Genomic DNA, 27,378 nt, shown 5'->3' with positions numbered 1-27,378 from the left:
AATGATAATACAGGAATTTCCATATACTCCCACACCCAGTTTTCATATGCTCCCTTTCTCTTTTTACAAAACTGTAATAAAACTATGCATCTATTGTTGTTAGCTATGCCTATTCTTACTGTGCCTTCCAAATTATATATGTATATTATGCACACACACACGTGCTCACACACACACATATGTACATACAGTATACATATATACAGTATATATATATACATACATATATATACATATACATATATGGGTAGTATAGACATTTTAAGTTGCAGAGTAGAAACCTATAGTATTGCTCTAATAATGCCATCTGACTGGGCTTACGCAGCCAAGAAGGCCTTTGAAAGAGGAGGCACCCCAAAAGTTGGAAACTGACCAACCTCTGATGGTATTTGTTCTCCCCACAGAAAAGAACTGCCAAAACCACACCCTTTGCTTGTTGTGTTAAATCTGGGACTATTTCTAAGAGTCACAGGCAGTGTACATGGTGAAAAGAGCTGTTTAATGTTGACAAATGTTTCATCTCTCATCTTCACATTAAATTGTCTTGGCCAAATAATTTCTAACGTTCCCTCCCAGCCATAATGTTGTACGGAGCAGAGATAAAGGAAGTGCTTTATATGAAAGAAAAAAAAAATTATCATCAGTCTGGTTGTACACGCCTTGTCCTGTGCATTACCAAAAGAAGGATTCAAAATTCAGAATTTGTCTTAAACTTTATTTTTTCCAAGATTATATAAAAGAGAGACATTTGACTAGCTTACAATTAAGCATGTTGCAATCAAACTTGCAATTAAAAATGGTTAAAACATATAAAGAGGTATAGAGAAATGCGAGAGATTTTTGTCACTGAAAACGGCCAGAGTGATTGAATAACATCAATTTAATACATGATTTGATGTTTCTTTCATCATGATCATTGTAATATGCAATTGTCTATTTATCACAGTGTTACTCTGGTTAATATATATTTTCAGAATTTTTTTCCCCTTGAGGCACCTTCATATGAAACATCTTTGAAGGCTTTTCATGGCTTATATGCAGGAGAAATACATTTAAACTTTTCTTGCCATTTCTTACCTTACTAAAGACAGTAACTCTGAGTAATGTTAGCCAGAGGGTATTTGATTTCTCCCTCACTATTTCTCTATCTTCTTTTCCTATTAGGCTAACAAAGAAATTCTGAAACTTTTGTTTGTCTCCCAAGAACCTGACTATGCAACAGGGAGCATTAGAGAAAGACTTAACTGACTAACTTAAAGTTACCCTGAGGTTGTTTGTCCACTTTTCTTTTATTTTGTCCTTAGATTGGCTTAAGGAATGTGTAGTTTGAGCTTCCACAATACACTTAGAGGCAGCAGAGGTACTGTATGTGTGATTTGTACTTGTACCTATTTCTCAATTCCATCTGTTTTTAATATATTCTCTTGATAAAATTTTATCCCTTTTTTCTAGTCAGGCTTTTGCCTGATTTGATAGAGAGTCCCTCTGGCTCAAGTTGAAATTGAAATGTATGATATCTTATTGTTTGCCTATATACCCAGACTTGCAGGCGCTGAGTTTACTTTTATAAATGAAATATTGAAAACAAACATAAAGCTTTGGGGATGCAGTTGCAAAGGGCAGGATCAACATTACTACATCAGAAATGGTCAACAGAACACTGAAAGCCTCTAAATCTCAGGCGGCACATCCCTGGGCTTCCCTGAACGTATCTCTAGTGGCAATTTTCTCATTGCATGAAATTTTCATAGGCTCTAGGCATCAAACCCTCAATGTAATAAAATACCATAGTAGTGTTGCATAGGAGAGAAAGCATAGAATTTGGGGCTAGACCCCGATTTTAATTAGGATTTTGCTCTGTGACCTTGGTAAGTCACTTAACTTATCTGAGCCTGAATTTTTTCTTCTGAATGTTAGCGTTTCCCTCCTGGAATACGGTAAAGATGAAACCAGATAACTCACTAAAGAGATATTATTAAGAGCCAGACAAGATAATAGACCCCCAGGCTACAATGGTGAGCTAAAAACACACCGATCTCATAGAATTTACAGTCAAGCAGGGAGGTATAGTTCATCAACCAGCAATTACAATGCTCTGTGATGGGTTCTGTAATAGAAGGACTGGACATGATGGGAACATATATGGTGACAGGTAACCCAGACCTAAGTGAGTAAGAAGGTTTGCTGATTGAAAGCAGTGAGATCTAAGTTGCTAACTGAAAGATGGGTGAGGAATACTCATTTGTGAGTAAAGAGTTTAGCTCTGTGCCTGTGGCATTATACCTGTTCAATGAATTGCATTTCCCTTTCACCTCTCTCTTGCTTCAATCTCCTGAGTCCCTCTAAACCGATCCTACCTAATGAGTTTCATTCGTTGAGTTAAAACACATTAACTGAGTAAGTGCTAGTGACCAGGGAAATGTCCGTGAACAAGGGAGAATCCCTGCCCTTCTTGACTATCTAATGGTGTCAGTTCAATGGACCACACCCCAGAGACTGCCACCATTTATTTTGCTATGTGCAAATAAGATTAAACTATTGGACCCTTTAAAATGTACCCAAAGAAATCCAAAATTTAGAGAGGCACTATAGGACCTACCAGTGATGGAATTCTTGAATTAATGCACTGATAATCCAGATTTTGATCTATATTTCTAAATTATTCTTGCTGATGAAAATAAACAAATAAAAGCAAAAACAAAAAAAACCCCACACATCAGAAAGCTTAATAATAGCAGTGCCCTTGACATCACTGCTGTCTTGGTAAACGTGAGTAAAATTCAACCATTTCCTGGAATCATGACCATTCTAAGGAAGAAAAAGTCGAAAACAAAATCAGGATGGTGGGTGCTATTTTATGATAGAGCCTGTCTTTCATTTTGTACAGGTAATAGTTATAAAGAGAAAGAAAGACTGTTTTTTTCTTTCAGAGGAATACCTATTCTGATTTCCTATGCATATTAATTTTCTGAAATTCACTGCAGAAGCTAATTCTTATTTTTTGGAATTAATTGAGCTGAAAGCTGGACTTCTGACAGCCCATCCCCTCAGTGGCAGGCACAGAAGCTGAAGACAGACGGCCATTTCAACTTTACTAGCCTGACATCCTGCATAATCAATGCATGTCAGCCACAAAGACTGGCTGCCTCCGCTTATGCCCATTTGCAAGTTGGCTGAGCGCCCGCTCACAAATTGGGATGCCAGTCCCACTAGGGCACAAGTGTCAACAAAAGATCACTTCAAACAAGAAGTATGCTCAGCTTTGCAAGAGCCATCGTTTTGTTCAGGAGAAAAAGAGGAAGAAGCAGGTTTGAGGTGGTTAATCCCAAATTGCTGACAAATGGCTATTTATAGCTGATCATACCTTCAGCCTCAAGGGACATTTTATTGAATAATTATGGAATTTTCTATCCTTTAAACTTGACTTTCAATATCTGCATATCCAATGGGGCAAAGAGAAGGTATGTCAATCTTGAGAATCACTGGAAATATCCATTTTCTTCATTCCCTTTACATCCATTAAAAATGGAAAGTGTAAGCAAAGCATTATCATGTGCATAATGTCTCTAGGCACTAATTAGAATGGCAAATAGTGCACCTAACAAAATGCAAATACATTCTTTAATATTAAATTAATTAGCAAATATTTGTTAAGTGCCAGGCACCCAGTAGGAATTGATCTCACTGCCTGGAGTCTCTTCTCTTCCAATCAAGCCTGCACACAAGCTGTCATATTACTCATCCTCCCTAAAACATGGTTCCCATATTATATCCTTGCTCAAAATACTCATAAAGTTTGCATTGGCCACTGAATAATTTCAAACATTTTACACGAAAGAGAAGACCCCTCTATTTTGGCGAAAGTCAATTTTTTATTCCTATAAATTTTAAGATGTACTCATAAAAACTAAATTGATAACCCCCAAATTTTCTTCATCCATACCTTGGACCTCATTGCAAATATAATATCGTTTTCCTATTTCTCCATTTCTCAATGTTGAAATTCTTCTTATCTTTGGAAAGATCAAATGTCCCCTCAGATCCGACTTTAATTAAAGTTCTGCTAAGTGGCAGCACCAAACAGATGCTTTTACAATCATTTCTTCGTTTAATCGCAATTAAAACTTGAAAATAAAGTAATATATTCTCCAATTTCCATAAGTGTAACCCCAAGTCAGGAGAAGCTGAAAACTCACAAGGCATCCAACTGGTATTGGCAATGCTGAGGCGAGAGCTCAGGCTCTCTGAGTTCAGTCACTTTCCACTGGCCGTCTTTGTCTTCCTCATGGGGTCTTCATTTCTCTTTTCTACCCACTTCCCCCGCCACCCTTCCTCTGAACATTTATAACACTTAATCCATGCCATTCCTGAGATTTAAATTGCTTAATAACTTGCATTATTCAACAAGTCATGAAAGATTTAGTGAACAAGTCAATCATTCTAATAGAAACTGGGGACGAAAATAATGGAAAGAAAAGAGGAGGGGAGGGAAGAGAAGAAGTTATCCTTTACTGGCTACAAAATGTAGTGACAAAACTGTACTGAATGCTTTCATAAGCTGTCACCTACAATCATTACAACAAATCTATGAAGTAAGTATTATCACCAAAATATAAATAAACTAAGGTTCAAAATGCTAAGTGACTTGTCAAAAGTCAGAAGCCACTTAGTTATTAGGTGAAGATTCAAACATACTCATTCTTTCTTTATACACATACATATGTTTTGTTTTGTTTTTTTTTAACATGGGAAGGCACCAGAAACTGAACCCGGGTCTCCACCATGGCAGGTGAGAACTCTGCCACTAAGCCACCATTGCCCCCTCATTCTTTCTTTTGTTCAAAAAAATACTTACTGAGTATCTCCTATGTGCCAGGCACTGTTCTAAGTTCTTAGGAGCCATGGGAAAATAAAATAAGCAAAACAACCCCAGCCCATTAGGAACTTGCATGCTTGTGGGGAGGAACAGGGAGTAAATAATAACCCTGTTTTAAAAACTGAATACATAGTATGTTAGGAAACAAGAAGAAGGGGTAAAAATACATCAGAGTAAGGGAAATCTAAACTACCACTGACAAGGTAAGGCTAGAAAAAAGGTTAAAAAAAAGAGCCAAACAGATAAAGGAAAAGCGTCACTACAAAGGACCTAAAATGGAAGCAATCACACCCAACTTTTTTATTTGCAAAGAAGGAATGAAAATTTTACCTGCATCCAAAAATTAAAAAAAAACTTTTAAAAATAAAAAATAGTATTTGAGAGCCAACTACTAACAAATACTCTTCTAAGCGATTTACCTATATCCACATCAAATGTTGATAAGAAATAATGAGGTGGGTGCTATGGTGATTCCCACCTAAAGGATGAGGAGCATACAGTACAGTTGTTGGGGTTGTAATCATGTCACTGACAACAGAAATGTTCATGTCCTAACCTCAGTCCTCTGGACATGACCACTTTGTAAATAAGACCTTTGAAGAGGCTATTATTAGCTAAGGTGTAACCTTAATTCAATCTGGTTGATTTTTACAAACAAAAATTGGATGCAGAATTGAAAGGCAGAAGTAGAGGAAGCCTGAGATTGCCATGTGACAGAGGACTGCCGTCATGGGAATACGACAGACTTTGGAGAAAGCATGGCTTCCCGACACTTTAATTTCAAGCTTCTAGCCTCCAAAACCGTGAGTCAATAAGTTCCTGTTAGGCAAGCCAACCAGAGTATATTATTTGTCATAGCTGCTCTGGCAAACTAAGACAGGAGTGGTTAATTACCTTGCTTCTGGTCATGTAGATGAGTTAAGAGTTAGAGCTAAAGATGAACCCAAAAAGTCTGACTTCAGAGCCCTTTCTGAACACTACAGATAGCGTTTGTTAGTTTTCCCTGATAAAGAGGATTCCATTTTATTAACATGCCACAGTATACTTACCTGTTCGCTTGTTGATGGACACTTTCAATGTTTCCTTTTTTTTTTTTGCTTTTGTTGTAAATAATGTCATCATGACATTTTTGTCTATCTGTAGGTGCATGTACGTAAGAGCTTCTCTACATTTTGTGTGTTCAAGTAGAACTGCCAGGTTACAGAATATGTGCCCTAAATACCATGTATAGCCCCTTCGAATGCAAAACAAGAGGATGCGAACACTTTCACTTTATCCCTCTCTTACTGATTCACTTAATATGATTTTGACTTTATTATTGTTTAAGGTAATCATGAGTTCTTCACTTAATATTTTTCACATTTTAAAAATTATTTTTTATAATTTAATTCAGTTTTTATTACTGCTATAAAATTATTTAATTCAACTTTAAAGGGATTTTATTATTCATCACTTTTTAAACGATGCTGTGGTATTAAAAGTGACTATGCTTGAAAAAAATTGAATGCATAAAGAAAAGTGGCTTATATAAAGTTAAAAAGTTATGGCTCATTCACACAATTACAAAATTTGTACCACTATAATAATATTTTCAAACATACTTTAATAACATTTGAAAAATTTCTGGTAAAATGGAAAATTTTAAAATCAGCATAGGAAGTGCTGTAGTCCTATTTTTAAATTATATGATTTATCATGTACTGTATAATATTATTATAAGTAATATTTATTATACATCATGCAATTACATAACTATGTATTATTTTATATAACGATTAATGCATATTTATACATAAAACATATATATATTGATACATGCAAATACATTTCACATATATATAAATTAAAAGAGGTTGTAGTAGCTTGATTATAAAATGGCCACAATTCTCCCACCCCTCCCTGTATCTACACCCTTTGCAATCTACCTTTGGAGCTTCTGCTACCAAGAAGTGGAAGTTATTTTCTCACTCTTTGAATCTTGGCAAGCTTGGCAGCATGCTTTGGCCAATAGAATTTAGAAGAATTGATGTTTTGCCTCCTAAGCCTTAGGAGGTCCTATACATTTTTCCTTTCTCTCTTGAATACTGCTCCTGCTGTAGGAACAGTAAGCCTAGGGTAGCGTGCTAGAGGATGAGAGACCATGTGGAATAGAGACACGTCATCCAAGCTGAGGCCATCCTAAACCGGCCAGCATCCAGCCAGCCTCCGGCTGACACTAACTGCCCCATCAGCTGATGACAGATGCAAAAATGAACCCAGGAGAGATCAGCCAGCCCAACCCAAAACAGAAGTACCAACCAGCTGACCCATAGACTCACAAGCATTAATAAATGGCTACTTTTATTTTTTTAAGTCACTGAGTTTTGAAGTTATAGCAAAAGCTACTTAAATCAGGTGTTCTCTTTGAATGTTGGAATCGGAGTGGTTTTTTTTGTCATAGCTATTCTTGTTCATTATTTATATTGTTATCAATAAGCATTTATTACATTTTGAAGAAAGAATATATAGAACTCTGCAAAGATCTATCTCGGTGACAGGGACTATGAATAAATATTTAAATGCTTTACAAAAAACATGCTATTTTAAAAGGAAAAACAATAATTGTACATCCACAAATATCAATTATGCACCTACTATGTGTAAGCATTGTGCTAAGTGCTGGGACTAAACAGTGGGGAAAAAAAATAAACAAATCCCTGAAAAATCATTACCAGCATGATGAAGGTAACAAATGAAAGGCTATGGGGTCCGAGAAGATCAGCTCTAAGAAATGAACAAACCATGGTGGTAGAATTAGGGAGGTGGTGCTGATGATTTACAGAATAATAATACTAAACTAAAAAAGGGAGGTAGGTGAGGTGTGTGAGAGGTAGGGTATAGAAAACCTTTGAAACAGGCAGTAAAGAATTTGGAGGAATTCTTTTCGGCTGACCTAGATCTCAAACGAGAGACAGAGAAAGAGAGAGAGACACACGCACAAAGCCGTCAGCTGCAGTGAGCAGAATAGGATATGAATGCTGTTGGAAATGTGTAGGACTCACCCATAGCCATACCCACTCAAAAACAGTATATGAATAACAGTATCTAGAAGGAGAATGTAGAATGTGGAAAGATGCATTTGACAAGGACTTCAGATCAAGCAATGGTCCAGATCCGATGCTATTCCACCAATCACAGTTAGTAATTTCTTTTAAAAACAAAGTCAGGTGATTACATAAAAGAGTAAGGAACACTCTTGAATCCTGAGGAAGCTGCATACATACTCTGGGATTACCTTTTTGACATTATAGAGTCCCCCCCACCTAGGTGTCCAAGAGTCCTCTCCCCATCCTTCTTCTTTTTCTTTCAGCCCAACCATTCCAGTGTCCCAGCTTCAGCCTTATGTTGTAACATGTGCCCTACACTCATTTCTTATCTTAGGCTGCCGTCTCCTGAATCTAAGCCAACAAATGCTATTAGTCCTATATCCTCTCATCCTTCAAAATCAGTGGACTTTGCAGGGGAGAAACTTATTCCTAGCATACTTATGAAGCTAGACTCCCATCTCACTTGCAGTGAGGGTCAGGAAGGGTAAAGGGGATAAAAGGGGAAGAAAAACCATTATCACCCCTCTTTAGGGAAAGTTTGAAAGGATCAAGAAAGTAGAGCACCATATCCTGCCATACCTAAAGGGAAAATTGAGACATGTTCTTTTCCAGTAATGGGCAAATGCTCATTGGGTCAGTTATTGTTAAAATTATTGTTGTCCAAAGCTGGTCTAATCCCAGAGAGGAGGGAATTGCTGACTGCACAGCCAAAAGGACTTTCACCTATTTTGTTTTTTAGCTTATATTTTTTATCTCCGACAGTTTTCTCTTCTGTAACGCAATTGTAATAATACTAATAGTGGAGGGCACCTACTCACCCTTATAACAAGGACTACCCTGAGCCAAACACACCCACTTGGAAAACCTCAAATTCATATGAGCAGAAAGAGAAAAGCAGAATTCACTCGAGCAGAAGGAAAAAACAGACATACTGCTGTGGTGAGAAATTTTTGGTGATATCTGAATGCAAAAGAAAGCTTAAAACTGCAAGGCGCTCAGGACTGTCCCCAGTTACCCGTGTGAATCCTAAACCAGAGCAAGTCACAGAAGAGTTGTGCCCCCAAAGTTGGTTGTTCAGAAGGCAGACTATTCGGTAATAACTAGAAGATAATAAGTATCACGAATTGATTAGCCACGAAGCAAGAACCTAAGCAGAGGTGGATGACTTCACCTCTTTTAGAGCAGTGTGATGGAAAAGGAGCTTCCAAAGAATCCTGGATTCTTTAAACATGTGTACAACAAGCCAGGCAAATGTCCAATTCTATTGGCCAAATGTTAAGATGAGCGGCAGGTGCAGGTGGATTCATTATACAATTTTCTCCACTCTTCTCTGTTTGAAAATTTTCATAATATGTAAATTTAAAAAAATAAATTTCAGATCAATAGTAGCTAGCAACCACAAAGCAAACTGTCAATTTCAAGATGTTCTCAGTGGGGCATTAAGTTGGCAACGCACTCCACAAATTCCCACTTATGTGTCAATTTATTCTAAAAATAATATGCATTGAGAAATACAAAAAGGAGCCTCACTGGGTCCCTATTTTGAGTTAGGATCACTTCTGCAGTAATACAGTATTGCCCCTTTCTTTCTGGATATGTACCCAGTTGTAAACCTGCTTAATGAAGACCTTTCTCATCATTTGAACTTGAAGCACTCAGTTGCCTTCAGGGTGCTGAGAATAAGTGAAAATGTATGTCTGAGCATTTTGACTCACACGATGCCTAGAAGTTGCCCCAGAGGGGAAAATGATAAGAGAGAAAATTGTGGAAAGAAGACCTCACTTCCAAAAGTGCTCAGAGTTTCTTTTCTACAGTTTAGGGTAGTGTTTGCTATTACAATCATATTTTTTTCCATAAAGAAATATTCTGAACACTACTAGTTTTCAAAGGAGCTATCTATGGAATTAATTTCTCAGCCTTTTAGAAACCCTTCGTGGGCAGCCTGCTTCCTCATCTTAATTTGTAATCTTTCCTGTGGCTACATACACGGAATATAATTCACTTGAGCTGAGTTATATGGAGCGATAAAGAAAGGATTGTTACACAACTAGGTATAATTTTGCATCCACTAAGTCAATAGGGAAGAGATTTCTGACTGCTGTCAAATCCATCCTTGCCCCTGATGCCGTGTGGGCGTCCTCTGAAAGAGAAGCTTCCCTTTAAATGCTTTCAACTCTCAAAAAAAAATGGAAAAAGGACCTAGCAAGACCAAAGCAAATATTAATTCTCTTCTGTTTCAAATCTTTTTCAGGTGTGTATTGATTGGAAACCAACTCAGGAATTTAATTAGAAACACGAGCCTTTCTCTTTCTCTTTCCCTTAGGTTCAGAACAAATTTACCAATATTTTTGTTACATTGTCTTAACGCTGAAGCTATAGACATCAGAGAAGTCCTGAACTCGCAAGTATTCTATAATTTATCCTGGACTAATTATGATTTAAAGGTGAGAGATAAAAACCCAGCTACTGTGTACTACATCAGTGGACCCCTGGGGCAACTGAGGATGTGACTGGTGAGAACTGTGTGGCCCTAAAACCTGGAATGCCCATACCACGACCACACCCCCAGCACCCTGAGCTTTTCCCCAGTCTTCTCTTAGTGAATCCACCTGGGAAAGGCTAAATGGAGCACTTAGGAATATTTCTAGTCATCAGTCCCAATTTGTTTTTCTTTGCAAATACAATTCCATTTTCCTTAGAACTCTTCATTACTCAAGAAGAAAAACAAAAAGTAAAAAGCTGGTGGAATGAACCCAATCAGATATTCAAAATTAAAGCAAAATATAAAAAGATATTTTATTCTGTTGAGAGGCCCTCTAAAGCTGGGCAAATCGTTATGTGTGAAATGTCCCATTTTTTTACGATCTGTGTGCAGAAATAATGGAGCACTGAACATTTTTATCTGATGAGATGTGACGGCAAGAGGAGCTGGTGGGTTCAGAGAAGGGGAGTGGCTCTTGGGTTGCTGACATTCAGAACCCATGAGAGGCCTGGAAACGCCTTGATACCACAGGGGCCTTTGCTTCACCCACATCCACCACAGTCAGATGAAAGTACACAGACTACCCAGAGCTGTCAAACCAAAAGATCAGCGAGAGGAAGGCCACTCCAACCACAAAGCCTATGAAACTCTGCAATCTGGAGAAGCTAATCATGCTGCAGTATGAGTGAAAGTCTGCATTATTTCTGGATGCACACGTGGTCCTTTGCTCAGCGTCAACATGACATCAGAGCACAGAGGATTCCAGTCTGATGACGTTGTCTCGTTTGCAGTAAACAATAATTGCTTAAGACTGTTTCAACAACAAGCACAAGGAGAAGGAAAGGACATTGGCTCGGAAGTCCAGAGCACATAAAACATGAATTCTATAGTCTCATAGTTAAGAGAGTAGACTCTGAAACCACATTTCCTGGCCTGAATCCTAACTCCAAGAGTGCTAGACTTGGACAACTTACCTAAGGTCTCTTTGTCTCAGTTTCCCTGTCTGTAAAATAGGAAAAATGCTAACAATTTATCATATGGGATTGCAGTGTGGGCACTCACAGCAAGATATCAATAAGCATCGGTTATTATTACTGTGAATCTGCTCATCATTCTTTTCCAGCGTCCTCCTTTCAGACATCAAATTAGGGAGGTGAAGTGCATGAGGCCTCCTTTCCCAGAAAAGATGAATTTCACAAACTTTGAAATCCCTGAGTAGGTAACATGGCTCTCAAGGATTAGAGCGGGGGAAAGGAGCCTGGGAAATAATAGAGACTTGAAAAAAGCACCAAGAAAGCCTCAGGGAGCAGAGAGGCCTAGAGGCAGAGAAAAAAGAGACTTTTTCAATGCCAGCAGAAATTAGAAAAGAATAGAAGGAGAAAACAACTCCCCATCCAGGAGTAACAAGGGAGGAAACCTGACCCTTCTAAGTAGCACTGAATCTACAGTAGTTTTGGTTATCTTGTTTGTTTATTTTCAAGGCATTTTTTCTTTTGGTGTGTGTGAGCATGGCGAAGGGGTGAAGCAAATGTTAGCTTTTGTTTTTTCTTACCCTTATTGAGTTGTGTCTTTGAGAATTTGCTTCCTCAATTATATGCCCTCAGAAAAATTGGCCACAAAAGAAAACCGATCCCCACAGCTGAAGGATGTTTGCAATCAGTATCTGGATAAGACGTCGGAAGGGACAGCAAGGGCGGTTGTAAAGCTGGAATTTTGCTTTTTATTAAGCCATCACTTCTAAAAAAAATGGAAATTGGACTCACATTGCTCTCCTCCCCCAAGTTATTTACTGGAAAGCTCTAGGGCAGGGATTATTTTCAGCAACTAGCTTTTATCCATGTCAGATAATATTCAAAACAGCCTATGATCATTTGCTCCACTTCTGTACTGAAAAATAGCCAACAATACTCACATCCTGCTAAATAATTACCAAACATCTCACGGAACATCTGGAATTCTTGGAGAGGTGTGAAAGTGAACTATAAATTCAGAAAGCTTTCCTCCACTCAGCCATGCAGCCCTATTCCTGTGCCTACCATGTAAGTAATCAGAATCAGAATTTTCACTAAACACAATGTTTCTTCCCATGATTTTTCTTCGTAAGAGAAGAAAGGTACAACACCTTTTTGCAGGTGTGTTCCATATATTCTGAAACCCCCACCATTTCCCAGGCTTCCAGAGAAATTCTCATGAGCTAAAACCTTTCTAAGGTGTTATACAACCCATGTGTTCATCAACCTGGCAGTTCGTCTGGGGCTGATAGGCTATTAACTACAGTTCATTTGTAGCATCTCCATAGTTAAGTTTATGCTAACTACAAATTTAGCAGCCACTGGAGAAGGTATGTTATCTTTTTTCTATCATGTCCTCAATAAACTTAAACATCCCACACACCGGAGAAAATTATATAAGATGTTCAGAACTGTAGGTTCGAAAGTACATGTTCAATTGTCTGAATTATGCCCTAATTCTCCTTCCCTCTCCCTAATGTTCTATAAATACATCTCTGTGAAATTATTTTTTCTTAAAAAAAGCAATTAAAAAGATACATGTGAGGAATGTTTTGGATTTGTGTGGTTAAATAAAACATTTCTTCTTAGCATCCTGTATTCTATCATCACAAAAAGTAATCAAAATAAAATTGTACATCACTAGCTCCTTTAGCAAATAAATGACTTTGAAATCCTAAAGTGATTTTTATCATCTATTTTTAAAAGGTTTTTTGAGGTGATAGAAGCTATATCTCAAAAATAACAGGGGCAAATTAGAATTTGATTAGGAAAGTAAATAATTCATCATTCTCTCTTCAGCCTTGTTCTCCTATAAGTAAACATTCACATTTACATTAAGATTTTGTTTTATTTTTCCTTTGAATTAAAAATAACAACGATAATATCGTGAAATGCTTCCTCCTACAGCCATCTTTCTATCCATTGACTCAAACTTGTTCCAGACACTATGTGAAGCAGAAAATTAACAATATTCAGTCTTTACCATTGGTGAGTTTACAGTGTTACATGAAAGAAAAAGAAAATGAACCACCATTACATGGTTTTCTATTCTAGGGGTACACATAGGACATCATGGAGGAGGGACACTCAACATACCCTCAAGATGGGGTGGTGATGGTTCAGGTCAGTTTTTCTGTCACCACTGATAGAAAGTCTTCCTGAAATCACGCTCTTGATCAGACCCTAGTAGACCATATACACTTGGTTAGGTTGACAGCATGGGAGTAAAGAGAATGAGAGAAAACTAAATACAAGGGCATGGAGGGAAGAATATGACCTATTTCAGAAGCTCCAAAAACAGGTAGCATGGCTATGTGATAAAGCGATGCATTTGGAGAGGATCAGCTTATGAATGTTCTTGTTTGCCATCCTAAGGATTTTGAAGATCATCCTGAAGTAGAAGGTCCAGGGTGCTATTGCCACTCAACTCCAAATTCACCCTTCATTGCCCTTCTTGTGATACTGGAATAGTTCTCCCTTGCCAGCTGGCATGACGCTACATCTCATCAGTGGAGAATGGCTGAAGGGACCATGGATGATGCAGGGGCTTTGCTTTCAATTTCTAATATACATTCTTGTGGCAGGCTTCTGAGAACCCCAGAAGACAATGCCTTTCCGGGGAATCCTACTGGTATGGGGCCTCAGCACACTCCTTTTCCGTTCAATGGCCTATATTTTCACCCTCTAAAGTGAGGGCTGGATAATAGCCAGGGTGGAGGTGAAGGAACTCTGTCAGATCAATCCCTTCCTTGGATGCAGCATTAGTCAGGGTTCTCTAGAGAAATAGAACCAAAGCGGTAGATCTATACATATGAGATTTATAAAGGTATCTCATGCAACTGTGAGAATGGAAGAGTCTAAAATCCACAGGACAGGCTATGAAGCGGGTGGCTCTAATGAAGGCTCCAGATGAACTCCACAGGAGAGGTTCGCTGGCTGAAGAAGCAGTGAAAGGGTCTCCTTCCTTAAAAATCTTCAACTGATTGGATTATCTCTGTGTGGGAGACATGCCTTAGTTGATCCCAGATGTAATCAGCCACAGATGCAATCAACTGACTGATGATTTATCAACCAGCCGCAAAATATCATTAAGCAATGGTCAGGCCACTGCTCACCTGACCAGATAACTGGGCATCATCATTTGGCCAAGTTGACACCAGAACCACACCGGAATCACAGATGTACTGCCCAAGCCCTAGAGGTAGCAGCAACTTCCTGTACCTGCTAATCCTGTATTCTTTAGAGCTCTCTTTAGCCCCGTTATAGTTAATAATTCTGTGTATTACACTTTCTCTGTTCAAATTATTCCATTGTTTATGTCTCTTGAATAGATCCTGACTAACTCAAAATTGGTACTAGAAGAGATACCAGGAAATAGACTCACAAAGATGGGACTTGGAGATTGGTTTGGTCATGCTTCTGGGCTTATCTCAGAGCTGAAAGTTTTGACAATGGAAAACAGGATGCTAATAATCCAATGGCAAGCATAGTCATCACAAATAATGAAGCTATCACCTGTGGTTGAAGGTGATGACATGCAAACTGAAGCATGTGCCTTGGGAGCCTGAGTGACACTACTGCCCTTGATCCTTATGTCAGTAATCCAAGGATGACCATAAGAGCTGAGATGTGAGACGGCTTTTTCTGAGTGCACTGGAGTGCTCACAGACAGAAAATAACAACGTTAGGTCCTTTAACTCTCAGCTTTCAAGTCAAGTTCTGAGAATTAAAATCTCTCATTTCTTGCAGATAAAAGCTGATAATGCTGAAAATCTAGTGTAATATTTAATTAGCAATCTTCCGATTTACAACAACATATGAATTCACAAACTTCCAAACCTCTTTTTTGAATGTCAGCGCCTTCATTGGGAAACAATGGAAATCCCCTGGTCTGTGAAAGAAACTTTCCCTCCAATTTCTGAGGAAACTAGCCTTTGTCTGCCCACAAACCCTGAGATAACCTCCCCTGGGGCAAATGCATTGTAAAGGGATGTCCATTCACCTCAAGATCCCCCACAACAACCCCAAGTATGTCACTAGACCCATAACTACGTGAAATCGCAGAATGCTCCAGGGGGACATATACATAGTATGAGTCAGGAAAAATAGCCTGCATACCCAAAACATGGATGTATATGCCAAAAGCTAGGGAATATATGTATAGGTAGATTATAAAGATGCTAGATGATGGAAGATGGGATATAACCGCAGGTCTTACCTGCAGTTACTAGAGATTTGCGCTTAGTGTGTTAACTCTTGAAGCTGGAGGTGGTTCTAACAGTTTGCTTAGCTGCTTGGCTGAATATTGGACTCGGTAACAACATGGAGTTAATGAATTTGAGATGCCAGCACTGAACTAGCAAGATGTGGAGAAGGGAATTCAAAGACTTAAGAAGGAAAAAAAAGGTTGGACTGGATTTATTATGTACCACACGTACATCCATTTCCCAATCACATTCCAGAAGAAGACCCAGAAGATACTTCTTTCATTTGACATGGAGAAATGTATAAGAGAAGGCCACACCCACATGTTTGAAAACTCTGTAGCAACTCTCCCTTAGAAGCCAAGTATGATCACAAGAGAGGGACCCTGGCAAATACTGCAGATAACTTGGTTAGAGTCAAGTCTGGGAAAAAACCCTGGTGGAAATATATTAAATAGGATGTAAATGGCAAAATTAGAAGGAATCCAGACACTCAGGCTGTGATGCAAGTGAAAAATTATAAAAGGTCAAACTAAGAGAGGACAAGTGTTCTAGCTTATGAGCTGCCAGAATGTTATATCCCAGAAACAGAATGGCTTTTGAGTAGGGGAATTTAATAAGTTGCAAGTCTACAGTTTAAACCCAGAAAAATGTCCAAATTAAGGTATCCAGGGAAAGATACCTCGGTTCAAGAAGGTCAATTAGGTTTGGGTTTCTCTCTCAGCTGGAAAGGCATATGGTGACATTTGTTAACTTTCTCTCCAGGCTTCTTCAATGGCTTCCCCAGGGCCCTGTCTGTCCTGGTGGCTCTGTCCGTTCTGGTGGCTCTAAAGTTTTTTCCAAAATGGTTCCTCTTAAAGGGTTCCAGTAAGCAACCCCACCTTGAATGAGTGGAGATACATCTCCATGGAAACCACCCAATCAAAAATCACCACCCACAGTTTTTGTGGGTCATATCTCCACAGAGAAATAAAAAGCTTCCATCCAGCAATATTGAGTGAGGATTAAAGGATATGGCTTTTCTGGGGTACATAATAGCTTCAAACTGGCACAACAAGTAAGGGTAGAAAGGAAGTAATTAATGTAAAAAATATTTGGCCGGTAGACTACATGATGATAAAAGTTCCATATAATGTAGGGTATGAAGGAGAAGGAGGAGTCCAAGTAATTTCCAGTTTTCTAGTCTTCATTGGATGATGGTGTGAATCATCTTATGATTCAGAATTATTTGAAATGCAGGAATCACAGTGTTTCCTGTGGGATATAAGATGTTTTTTATGCAATATGTTAGGCTTAAGGTTCGAGGTAGAGGTAAACAATTATATATGTAGCTCTGGACCAACAGAGAGAAATCTGAACTCAAAACAGTGTTTTAAGTGTCTCTAATATTTAGGTAGAAGCCTTGGACGTAACTGAGGTTGCTTGAGTATATTGTGTAGAAGGAAAAGAAAAGAGGACAGAAAACAAAACCCCAGGAATCATTTAACAGGTGGGTGGAGAAAAGGAATACCAAGGAAGAGGCAACCAAAAATACATGAGAGAACTCAGTGAGGAAGTTGACAACAATGAAAATGCCATAAAGGGTTTAAAGAACGCAAGACCAAGTGTCTGTCCTTTGGATTTAGCCTTGAAAGAACATTGATGACTGGCATGGGGTGAATTTTGCACCCCACAAATAGATGCATTGAGGTCCTATTACCCAAGGTCTCAGAATGTGATCTTATTTAGAAATAGGGTCATTTCAGATGCAATTAATTAAATAAAATTGAGGCCAATCTGTATTAGAGTGGGCTCTAATCCAATACAACTGGTTTCCTTATAAGAAGAGGAAATGTGAACATAGTTACGGGGGGGGGGGGGGGATGACCATAAGACAGAGGTAGAGATTGCTCTCTGCTGCCACAGACCAAGGAATACCAAGGATTGCCAACTGTTGCCAGAAGTCAGGAGAAAAGCATGAAACAGTCTTTCCTTCAGACTTTAGAGGGAGCACAACCCTTCTAACAACTTGGTTTCGGACTTCAATCCTCCAGAACTGTGAGAGAATAACTGTCCATTACTTTAAGCCACCCATTTTGTGGTGCTTTGTTTCAGGAGGCCCTAGGAAACTAAGACTATTAGGTCACAGGGTAGTGGGGATTGCTGACAGATGTCAAGAAAGTGAGAGGTAAGGAAATAGAAATGCTGTAGTAAATATAATTAGGCCACTAAAACCATTTTGAGCCCTCTTCCCTGGTACCCATCTCCACACCAGAGACTAAAATGCCAAGCACCATTCTCTGAATCTCCCTCACAAATAGGGATCACCACTTATGGACCATGAGATATGAGGGGAAGTCTGCCATAGGTCTTCTGGGAATAATATTTCCAAGATAAAGGTAGTCACAGTAGCGGGGTGGGGATGGAGGTGGATGGCTGGCATTAACCATATATGTACTTTCATTTCATTTAGTTGCAATGCTTGGTGCTACAGCATCCATACTGGCACCATGAGGTAACAAACCGAGGGATGGAAAACCACGTCGATCATAAATGACACCAGTGACCACTAACCACAAGGTTTCTCTCCATATTTTTGTGTGTGTGTGTGCGAAGAATAGACCCTTATTTGTTTGAGCCTGGATGCCTTGATTAGTCTTCTTTTTTACTATCTTCAATGTAAAGCTTTCTAGAGACCTCTTTAAGAAGCTTATTTGTGAGACTAACTAAGACAATAACTAGAAGGAATTGAAGTTTGCAGGAAAGTGTTTTGCTTTTTTTGTTTGGAGAATTAGGTATTTCATTCTGTTTTTTTTTTATTTTAAGAAGGTAAACATTTGTGCTCATTCTTTAGCTGAAGAGAAAGAATCAATGGGGAGGGAGAAAGGAAATATATGGGAAAACAAGATAATGAGGGCTAGAGAAATGTCTCAGATAAGACTAAGTGATGGAGGATAGAAGTAAAGAGATTAGCTTTCTAAATGTGATGAAAAACTTCCCTTCCTCTGGGGAACAGAGATAAACCCTCAAAAGACAACTGGGTGGAAATGGCAGAGAGAAGTTGAGGAAGCTGTCCCTTGATTACCCTATAATATTCTCCAGGCAAGCCAACCTTGCAATTCAATTCTTCTCAACTAAGCTAAAGGCTCAGGGAGGAGAAAGTCTCCTCCACTCTCCCCTGTATCCAAACTAGCAACTGAAACAGTGAATCACGGACTAGTGATGGATTAATTTCTCTCCCCTCTCTTTTCTCCCTAGGGTACTTTGCATTTTAGTACAGAATTTATTCAAAGGAATAAATCTACTGAAAGAATTTCAGACAGGCACTGGAGAGAGAAATTTCAAGGGCCTTCAAACCAAGCCCATAATAGGCAATGACCTACTTACCCTCCAGGTAAGAGAGATTCTGCCAAAAGACTCAGCGTGTGCTTCTGTACTGTCCAGGAATTTAGAAAGGTGATATGAAATTCCTGGGAAAAAGATGCAGTGTCAGAAAAAGTTTGACTTTCATTATTTGTATCTCTGGGTTATCCAAGTTTGCAGTGATTTAATATTTTATAATGAAATCTCAGTAGGTCTATGTAAAAATAAGAAATAAAAAAAAAAATCAACTGCTTCTTTCTCCACAATGAATGTGGTGGCAAAAAGTCAGCTACTGGTGAACTTTGCTGCCCACCTCTGTTGAGTCACTAAGCTTGCTCACTACCTATTCACCTTGAGGTTTAGCAACTGCAAAGGCTGATTTGATCAAAGATAGAATAAACTGTCTTATATTCTAACCTCCAGCAGTCACGTTGCCTCTTTTTAGATTTTAGCATCATAGCAAATGATTGAGCCTTTCACATAGCTGGCAAATTCTCCATAGCGATTTTTGGAGACAGGTTTAGAAACAACAGAAAGCTTTAAGCCTCCCCTTTTGGGAGGTGAGGAACTTTTTAGGGACCTGGACTCACTGTTGCTATCTCAACTCCTATCCCTGGAGTTGCCTGCAAAGGTCCCTACAGCCTCACCTTAATTAGGGTTTAGTAAAGAACATTTGCAAGAGGGTTTACACAATCCTAGAAATTATTATTCACGGCCAGGCTGTTTCTAAGCTGACGCGAGGTGCACAATGTACTTTAGAGAGCCGCAAGTTCACACCTTACAGGGCCTACCTACTCAGTTCAATTTTAAGCATATTTCAGTATTTATAAAGAGGAAAAAAAAAAGAATAGTGATGTCTCTTTGTGACTTCATTGTAGATGCTATGGAATACCATTTAAGAAGGATCTGCCGAGTGCTGCTTGGTAAGGGAATCATCTCAGGTATAATGCAAGGCCAACTACAGTATTCCCTTGTGCAAAAGGAAGAAGAAAGTCAGAATGTCAGGCATGTGAAATGAGGAAGCTTTACTGAAAAGAGATACAGGATTTTATCAAGTACTGACAATGCTTAACTAACTTTACCTAAGGCCCAGGTTCCTGGAAAGCAGCATTGGTCAAGACACCCCACCACCCACCCCCAACCTTTGTATATTCTAGGAAATGGCTTATTGCAAAACATCAAACAAACAAAGCAAAACACCTGTCCCTGTATGTCCTGATAAAAGTCCCATGGATGACCACCTAATTTACCTATAACAAGGTCAGACAGAGGCCCTTAAAGATCCCATTCTTTATCTCATAAATGATGAGCTGAACTGTTTGTCCCCTCTGACCAATCTAGACAAAATGCCCACTTAATTGAACTGACCGAACTCCTGCCTGGTCCCAGACGAGATCCTGAACTTGACCTGCCCTCAGCCTGAGCCAGCAGCAGACACAAACCTGCCCCTTTCTTAGGACCCTTCCTGGAAATGAGCTGATCACAGAGACAGACCTTCCCTGAGGTCCCATCACACCCTACACTCAACTCACTCCTCCACACCCGGCTCTCTCTATCTTTGTTTGCTTTTCCTGGTGAAAGAAAAGCCCTTTTCTGTTTGACCTCTGAGATACCTACAGATCCTCTGGTGAGAATATTCTTCCTATCGCAATAATCCCCCTCCTGTTGCAATCATCTTTTTTTTTTAATAAAGATGATATCTAGGTCAAGATTTGTTTTTATTTAATAGTCCTTATATTTACTTAGCTATTTCTTTAAAGATGTCTTTATTCATTGAGAGCAGGTTTGTCTGCATCCATGTTACTAATTTATACTAAATTGTGGCCTAGAAAGCTAAATAATCTGATGAGGCATTATCTGTTTCAAAAGCCAAAGAACTTTGGCCATTCTCGCTTCATCTTTGTATTGAAAAAGACCGTGCATTATAATGTGCATACGAGGAAGCTCCCCTAACAACAGAGTGGGAGTGAGGAGACAGCGCTATCAAGCGTGGTACCTGGCGTCAGGCGGGAGTGGTAGAGTGAGAGTCACCGCTGGCCTGGGAAGCAGGGACCCTGCATTCCGTTCCCACATCTACCAAATGACCTTTGGAAGATGACTTATTCTCTTTGGGGCCTCTGTAATTTTATCTGTAAAATGAGAGGATTGAACTCCATGATCTCTAACCTCCCTTCCAGCTCTAGAAGTCTATGATTCTAAAACAATTTAGAGTAAATCATAAAGGCAGACCTTCAGGCAGTCAGAATGGCAAAGGTGACTGCAATGAGGGCGGCGTGGTGTTGTGGCCAGGGCCGTGATGAGATTTGTAATTAAATATAACAACACGGGGTTGTAATCAGATCCCATGCTTCAGAAGCCACATTAATCACGATAGGGACCAGTCAGGTCACTCTCCCTGGAACGCATTGGGGACCTTGAAAAGGAAAGTGGAGAGTCCCTTTCCCTCTCCAGCACTGAGCAGTGTGCTTTAGATGAGAAAAAGCCTGGACCAAGAGACTACTTGTGTTTAATCCTATATTGCACTTTAGTTGCCTACTCAATAAAATGAAAAATCTAGATCTCATGCTCGCAAACTTCCCCAAAGTACCTCTAAAACAAAGAGGATAGTCCCGGAAGTTATAAGACTCTGAAGGCTTCCAAAACAGCTGATCAGTTTTAGTTTTCTTAAAAGTGAATGAGCAGGTCGGCCATGGTGGCTCAGTGGCGGAGTTCTCGCCTGCTACGCTGGAGACCTCGTTTCGATTCCTGGTGCCCACCCGCGCCAAAAAAAAAAAAAAAAAAAAAATAGAGTATTCCTACTCTGCATTATATCTGATTTTCTCCCAATCAGAAAATATTTAAAATAACTTGCCATACTAAAACCGAATGACCCCTGAAGACTGTAAAGTTTGGCTTGCGACTTCAAGAAACTGCCTGGGATGACCGGGTGGCAGTATGTCAAAAGCAATGCAGATGTTCTCCAGTGAACCCTTCTGGAATTTGATTATGCAATTACCTCACACTTAGAAAAATTCTTATTCCTGGAAGAATCGGTTACCAAATGATAAACTGTGGTGTGCATTTGGGGGAGGGGGGTTGACTGGAAGAACAGGTGTTGATTAGGATGAGAAAAAGGGTGAAAACCTGGGAGAGTGAGTGGTGGGGAGAAAGCCTTTACAATAAAGATTCTGACTCCTGGGAGAAGGAAAAAGAAGAAGGAGCAGACAAATTGGTCCTTAGGGCTCGGATCAAACGTAGCAGATCTCCCAAGCCTGAGGCAAAGCCTGAGGCACAAAAACAATAAGATGGCGCAGTCTAATAAATATCTCAAACCCTGCTCTGTCTGATTCAAATCTAGTACTTTATATGATAGCAAATCACCTATATTTAAAATGATGCGACTTAGCCACATTTAATTCACACGTAATCATTCTATTATCAGGGCCACCTCCATGGCTCCAGGTGAAGTAAAGCTAAGATCTAGTCCTGCAACTACTTTATTCTGAATCCATGTTTCGAAAGACCCCAGAGATGCTCACAAAAGGCAAATTATTTTATCATAAGGTATATCCCTAGTATGCCCTATTGTCTTCCCAACCAAGCCTTCCCCTATAAAAGACTAACCTTCTACTCTTCCAAATCAGAAGCTCACTCTGGGCCTGCCCCAGATTGCGAAATCCAGTTGAACAAGTTACAATTCCTGCCTTCAAGTAAAGTAAGTTAAATAGCTGATTACATGCAATCCAATTGAAGAGATTTATAAATTCCTACTCATACCTGAACCCCAGAGCAGAATCTAGCAAAAGCAAGATCCTTCTTGATGCCTGCCTCTCTGAGAAAGTAGATGCTAATTAGGTTCAACCTGGATTCTTAGAGTGACCCTGGTACCTTAATACCGTGAAATCTACTTCAAAATGTCACAAACTAGGTACCATAGAGAGACTCGGAAGTACTAGAGTCTACCATAAGTTTATAATTCTTTGGCTATTTTAAATAATCCTTTTACCACCTGTATGTTTAGACTATTGTTCAGAAATTGGTCCAGTGTAAAAATGGATGCAGAGTAATTTCTGCCCTTCTGATCTTATGGTCAGGCTTCAGCAAATTCAACCTTCTCAAAGGGATTTTAAATTTGAAGAAAATGCCACAGAATCTGGTAAAAAGAGTTGTCACAAAGATCATTTCTGAAATACCACATGGGACTACTTCTACACAAAACATTTGGTAATATTATTTTTCTTGAAAATGTTAGTATTTTCCTAGTTGTGGTAGAAAGGATAATCCCTTGACCCCCAAAGATGTCCATTTCCCAATCTTGATAATTTGTGGATGTATTATTTACATGGCAAAAAAGGAATTAAGGTTGCAGACAGAATTAAGATTGCTAATCCTCTGAATTTAAGTGGGGAGATGATCCAGTAATAATCAGGCGGACCCAATGTACTCACAGGTACTTCTAAGAGGAAGAGGGAGGTAAAAAGGAAAGAGAGAATCAGAGCCGCTGCACCGTGAGGAGATTCAGCCTGATGCCCCTACTTGAAGGCGGGGGAAGGAGGCTAGGAGCACTGTGGACAGTCTCTAGAAGCTCCAAGGCACAGGGAATGGATTCGCCCTCGCAGCACCTGGAGAACAAAGCAGGTTTGCTAGCACCTCGGTTCTCATCCAGCGAGACTCACTTTAGGTGTTATTTTGAGTCACCAAGTTTGTGGTCATTTATTTTGCAACTATAGAAAACTAATACACCGGGCACATCGGACAGAGAGGAGAGCAACTGAGGCAGCTAAGAACACCTCAGGTAGGGAACAGGGAATCACAGAGATGACTGAAGTAGACACACAGAGGGCTGGAAGCTATGCCTGAAGAGAAGAAAAGTGAAACCAGCAGCCAGGGAAGAATATTATTACAGGTAAGCCCACAAACCACAAACGTCCCTTTGAGAGAGGAACACAGAACCACAAAGCAACCACAGAACACTGGCAGTTCTTTGAAGACCAAACTGTCCGAGCCTATAACTGCCTCTGAAGGCATCATTGCATTCTAAGGGTGGAAAACTGGAGGTCATAAAAATGACCCTGAGATACCATGAAAAAATGAAACTGCATTCTGCATATTCTCTGAAGAGAGTTGTATGCTATGTTAGAAACATTTTCTCTTAATTACCAGTGCCAACAGATTTTTCTCACGTCCTACCTATTTAATCTATGGCTATGATTTTTATTTTTTTTTCTGTCCATCAATCGTAACATGCATAAAAACCTTCCCTTGACGGGAAGCTATTCTTAGCATGTGGACCCATAGAAAATAGTGAATCTTAATCTCTGCAAAGGTGAGGGTATGTATAGTTTGAAAATTATCCCTTTGTTTCCATGATACCACTTTCTCTTAGTTGTCCTTTTCCCAGATCAGCCACATCTCATTGTCCTTCTCTGATTTTCCTCTACCCATTACCTTTGGCTTCCCCAAATTTATCATCTCCTTCATTTTAAATTCTTATTCCCTCTATTTATATGTTACGTGACATTCACAAAGCCAGTAGCTTTCACCACTGTGAACATGCAGATGTCCTCAAGCCCCATTCCTAACCAGAATTCCCTTCCAAGATCCTGATAAATATTTTAATCATTTGACTGTCAAGAACTCAAAATGCCCCAAAATGAAGCTCATCAACTCAACCCTTCATTATCTCAAAATTCTTTCTAGTCCTTTTATCTTCATCTCAGTGAATTACAGCACCCTTCATCAAGCTGCCCAAACCAGAAAGCTGGAAATTGTCCACTCTCTGAGTCCTACAGACTCGGCATTGGAATTGCTTTTCTTAGGACTTGCATGTCCTATTTTATGCCACTCTATGGTTATTATTGCTACATAACAAACTACCCTAAAAAGTAATGGCATGAAGCAACCATTTTAGTATAACCATTTGTTCTGTGAGTCAGGAATTTGGACAGAGGACAATGAAGATGGCTACTCTTTGCCTCATGATATATGTGATCTCAGAAGATTTAAAGGCTGAGGATGACTCAGTGGCGGAGGCTGGCAGCATTTGGAGGCATCTTCACTCACATTACTTTGGCTGTGTTTGGAAAGTGCAATCTGCCATAACCACCATGCTAGGATGAAGTTTTTTCTTTACATATTAGTCTCATTTGTCACATTACAGAAACCTTGAAATACCAATTATGTTCACTGCAAATTTAAAATTATAGTAGCTACTAGAACCACTACTAGATCTTGTCATTTGCTGCATTAATAAGGAATCATATATATAACTCCCACATATTTTAAACATATTTTGATAAATGTATTTTAATAAATATCCTTTGCACACTTACACACTTTTTTTTTAACTATATTTATAAACACTTTTCTGAAAAAGAGCCCCCAGACAGATACCGAAGTCCAGGCACAATGAAATGTTAAGATTTTCTGTGTTACTTGAATGAATTAATAAATAAATGGCAAAAATAAAGCATTGTTGGCATTTAAGTGGTAACTTCTACCTAGGTTGAATTTTTTTTATATAGATCATCTCATTTCCCAAGACTGTTAGACATATATGATGCTATTTCATTGGATTAAAAATCTGTGCTATCCTGCTTGTTTTGGTCCACATTTTATTAGACCTCGGAAAACCTACAGGTTCAATTATATAATAATTAAACAATAATTAAAATAATATATTGTGTGTCCTGTATTGTAATACTTAGAGTAGATCTAGATTGCTACAAGTAGAGGAAATACAAACAAACCAGAGAAAGTTCATTTAATTCCTGTATTTCCCAGAGTGAGTTCCAGAGTGCGTGGTTCTATATGATATTAACTGACCATATACAAAAAGAAAAAAGAAGAGAGAGAAAGAAAAAGGAAATGGAAATAAGTCAGAGTATTTTATGATCAAATTAGATGGGGAAATCCTTGGCTAAACAAAGCATAAAAGGTTTGTTTGTAATCGGACATCAGTGTGCAGGGCAGGTCTATGAGAAGGGAGAACAGAGTGTGCCATGTTTTCCAGGCTTACTTTGTCATGGCATCCCAATTGTCATGGAAAGATTGATCCTGTCTAGTTCCCTTGCTGTGCGTGCACAAAAACGGAGGTACAAAGAGGTGTATGACATACCCAATGTCAGCCAGCTGTTGAGGAAGTAGGATCAGAACTGCAACCGGTCACCGGGCACCCAGTCAAGGACTCTTCCCACTCTTCTACAATACCAATTAATTAAGGGTGCAGGTTTCTGCATACAAGAGAGCAGCAGAGGTAGACAAAAAAGTTACAGACACTTGTAGGTCAGAATAAGTAATGTGAATTGACAAGTGATGAGATAGAAGTAATTCTTCACAGTTCTTCTGCTTAGATATGTTACTGTCATATTTACAGGTATCTAGTTTCTCTGTGAAGAGCTTCTCCTTTACATTGCCCTCTACTCCTGGGATCTCTGTTGGGTTCGTTGTGGAATGAGGTTTGGGGGAAGCATGGCACCTCGCAAGATCTTGAGTAAACAGCTTGTTTTAATTTGCTAAAACCTGCAAAGTACAATATACCAGAAATGGGATGGCTTTTACAATGAAGATTTATTAACTTACAAGCTTACTGTTCTTAGAGTGTAAAAATGTCCAACTCAAGACATCAACAAGTGATACTTTCTTCCTGAAGAAAGGCTATAGGCAAGCTTGGGCTTCTCTGTCAGATAGCAAGGCATATGGTGTCATCTGCTGGTCCTTTTCTCTTAAGTTTTGTTGCTTTCAGCTTCTGGCTTCAGGGGCTTCCTCTCTGATTTCTATGTGACCCAGGATGCGGTTCACTCAGCTTTTCTGAGGCTTCTTTTTTTATCAGCTTCTCTCTTTTTCATCCTCTTAAAAAGGACTCCACAGTAATAGATTAAGACCCACCTTGACTGAGGTGGGTCACATCTCAATTGAAATAACCTAACCAAAAGATCCCACTTACAATAGGTCTACACCCACAGGAATGGACTAAAAGAACATGATCTTTTCTGGGGTACATCCATCTCCAAACCATCACACTCCACATTGGAATAGACTGGAATGCAGTTCAGTAGAAGGCAGGCATTGGCAGTGGGCTTTCTACCCTTTCTACAGAGAAACTAAAGTGAGAGTGTGACATTAATAGCTGACATGAGTTCATTACTGCTAGATCTGATTTTTTTTTCATCAACACCTACAAGTTGGAAAGGTTCATTTCTCTGATTTCTTCTTCTAGATCAGACACTTTTAACATAAATCATAGAAGAATCCCATAAAGTTATTAATTTGGTTTGTGAAAAATCTGAATATCATAGATGTCACACCCTAGGGGCAGCCCTCTGGGAATGCTGCAGTCTCCTTCCCTTCCTGTACTCTCAGGAGTTGACCTTCATTATTGCTAGGTGGAGTTTGACTG

General features: G+C 39.2%; 1 long non-coding RNA gene across 2 annotated transcripts; it reads left to right on the top strand.

Annotated features, from left to right (window-relative positions):
- Window positions 1–3,429: 3,429 nt before the first annotated feature.
- On the top strand, window positions 3,430–20,603 carry LOC143654857 (uncharacterized). 2 transcript variants are annotated; one of them, XR_013162011.1, is made up of 6 exons: window positions 3,430–3,461; window positions 4,754–4,789; window positions 5,548–5,679; window positions 18,112–18,218; window positions 18,897–19,032; window positions 19,880–20,603. It is a non-coding gene; the product is annotated as an uncharacterized LOC143654857 (long non-coding RNA). The 2 variants fall into 2 exon arrangements; XR_013162012.1 differs by lacking the exon at window positions 4,754–4,789.
- The last annotated feature ends 6,775 nt before the right edge of the window (window positions 20,604–27,378 follow it).

This window comes from Tamandua tetradactyla, chromosome 14 (assembly GCF_023851605.1).
Source record: "Tamandua tetradactyla isolate mTamTet1 chromosome 14, mTamTet1.pri, whole genome shotgun sequence".
Lineage (NCBI taxonomy): Eukaryota > Metazoa > Chordata > Mammalia > Pilosa > Myrmecophagidae > Tamandua > Tamandua tetradactyla.
The sequence above is the reverse complement of the archived record's forward strand: the minus strand, read 5'-3'. Positions and strand labels throughout refer to the sequence as shown.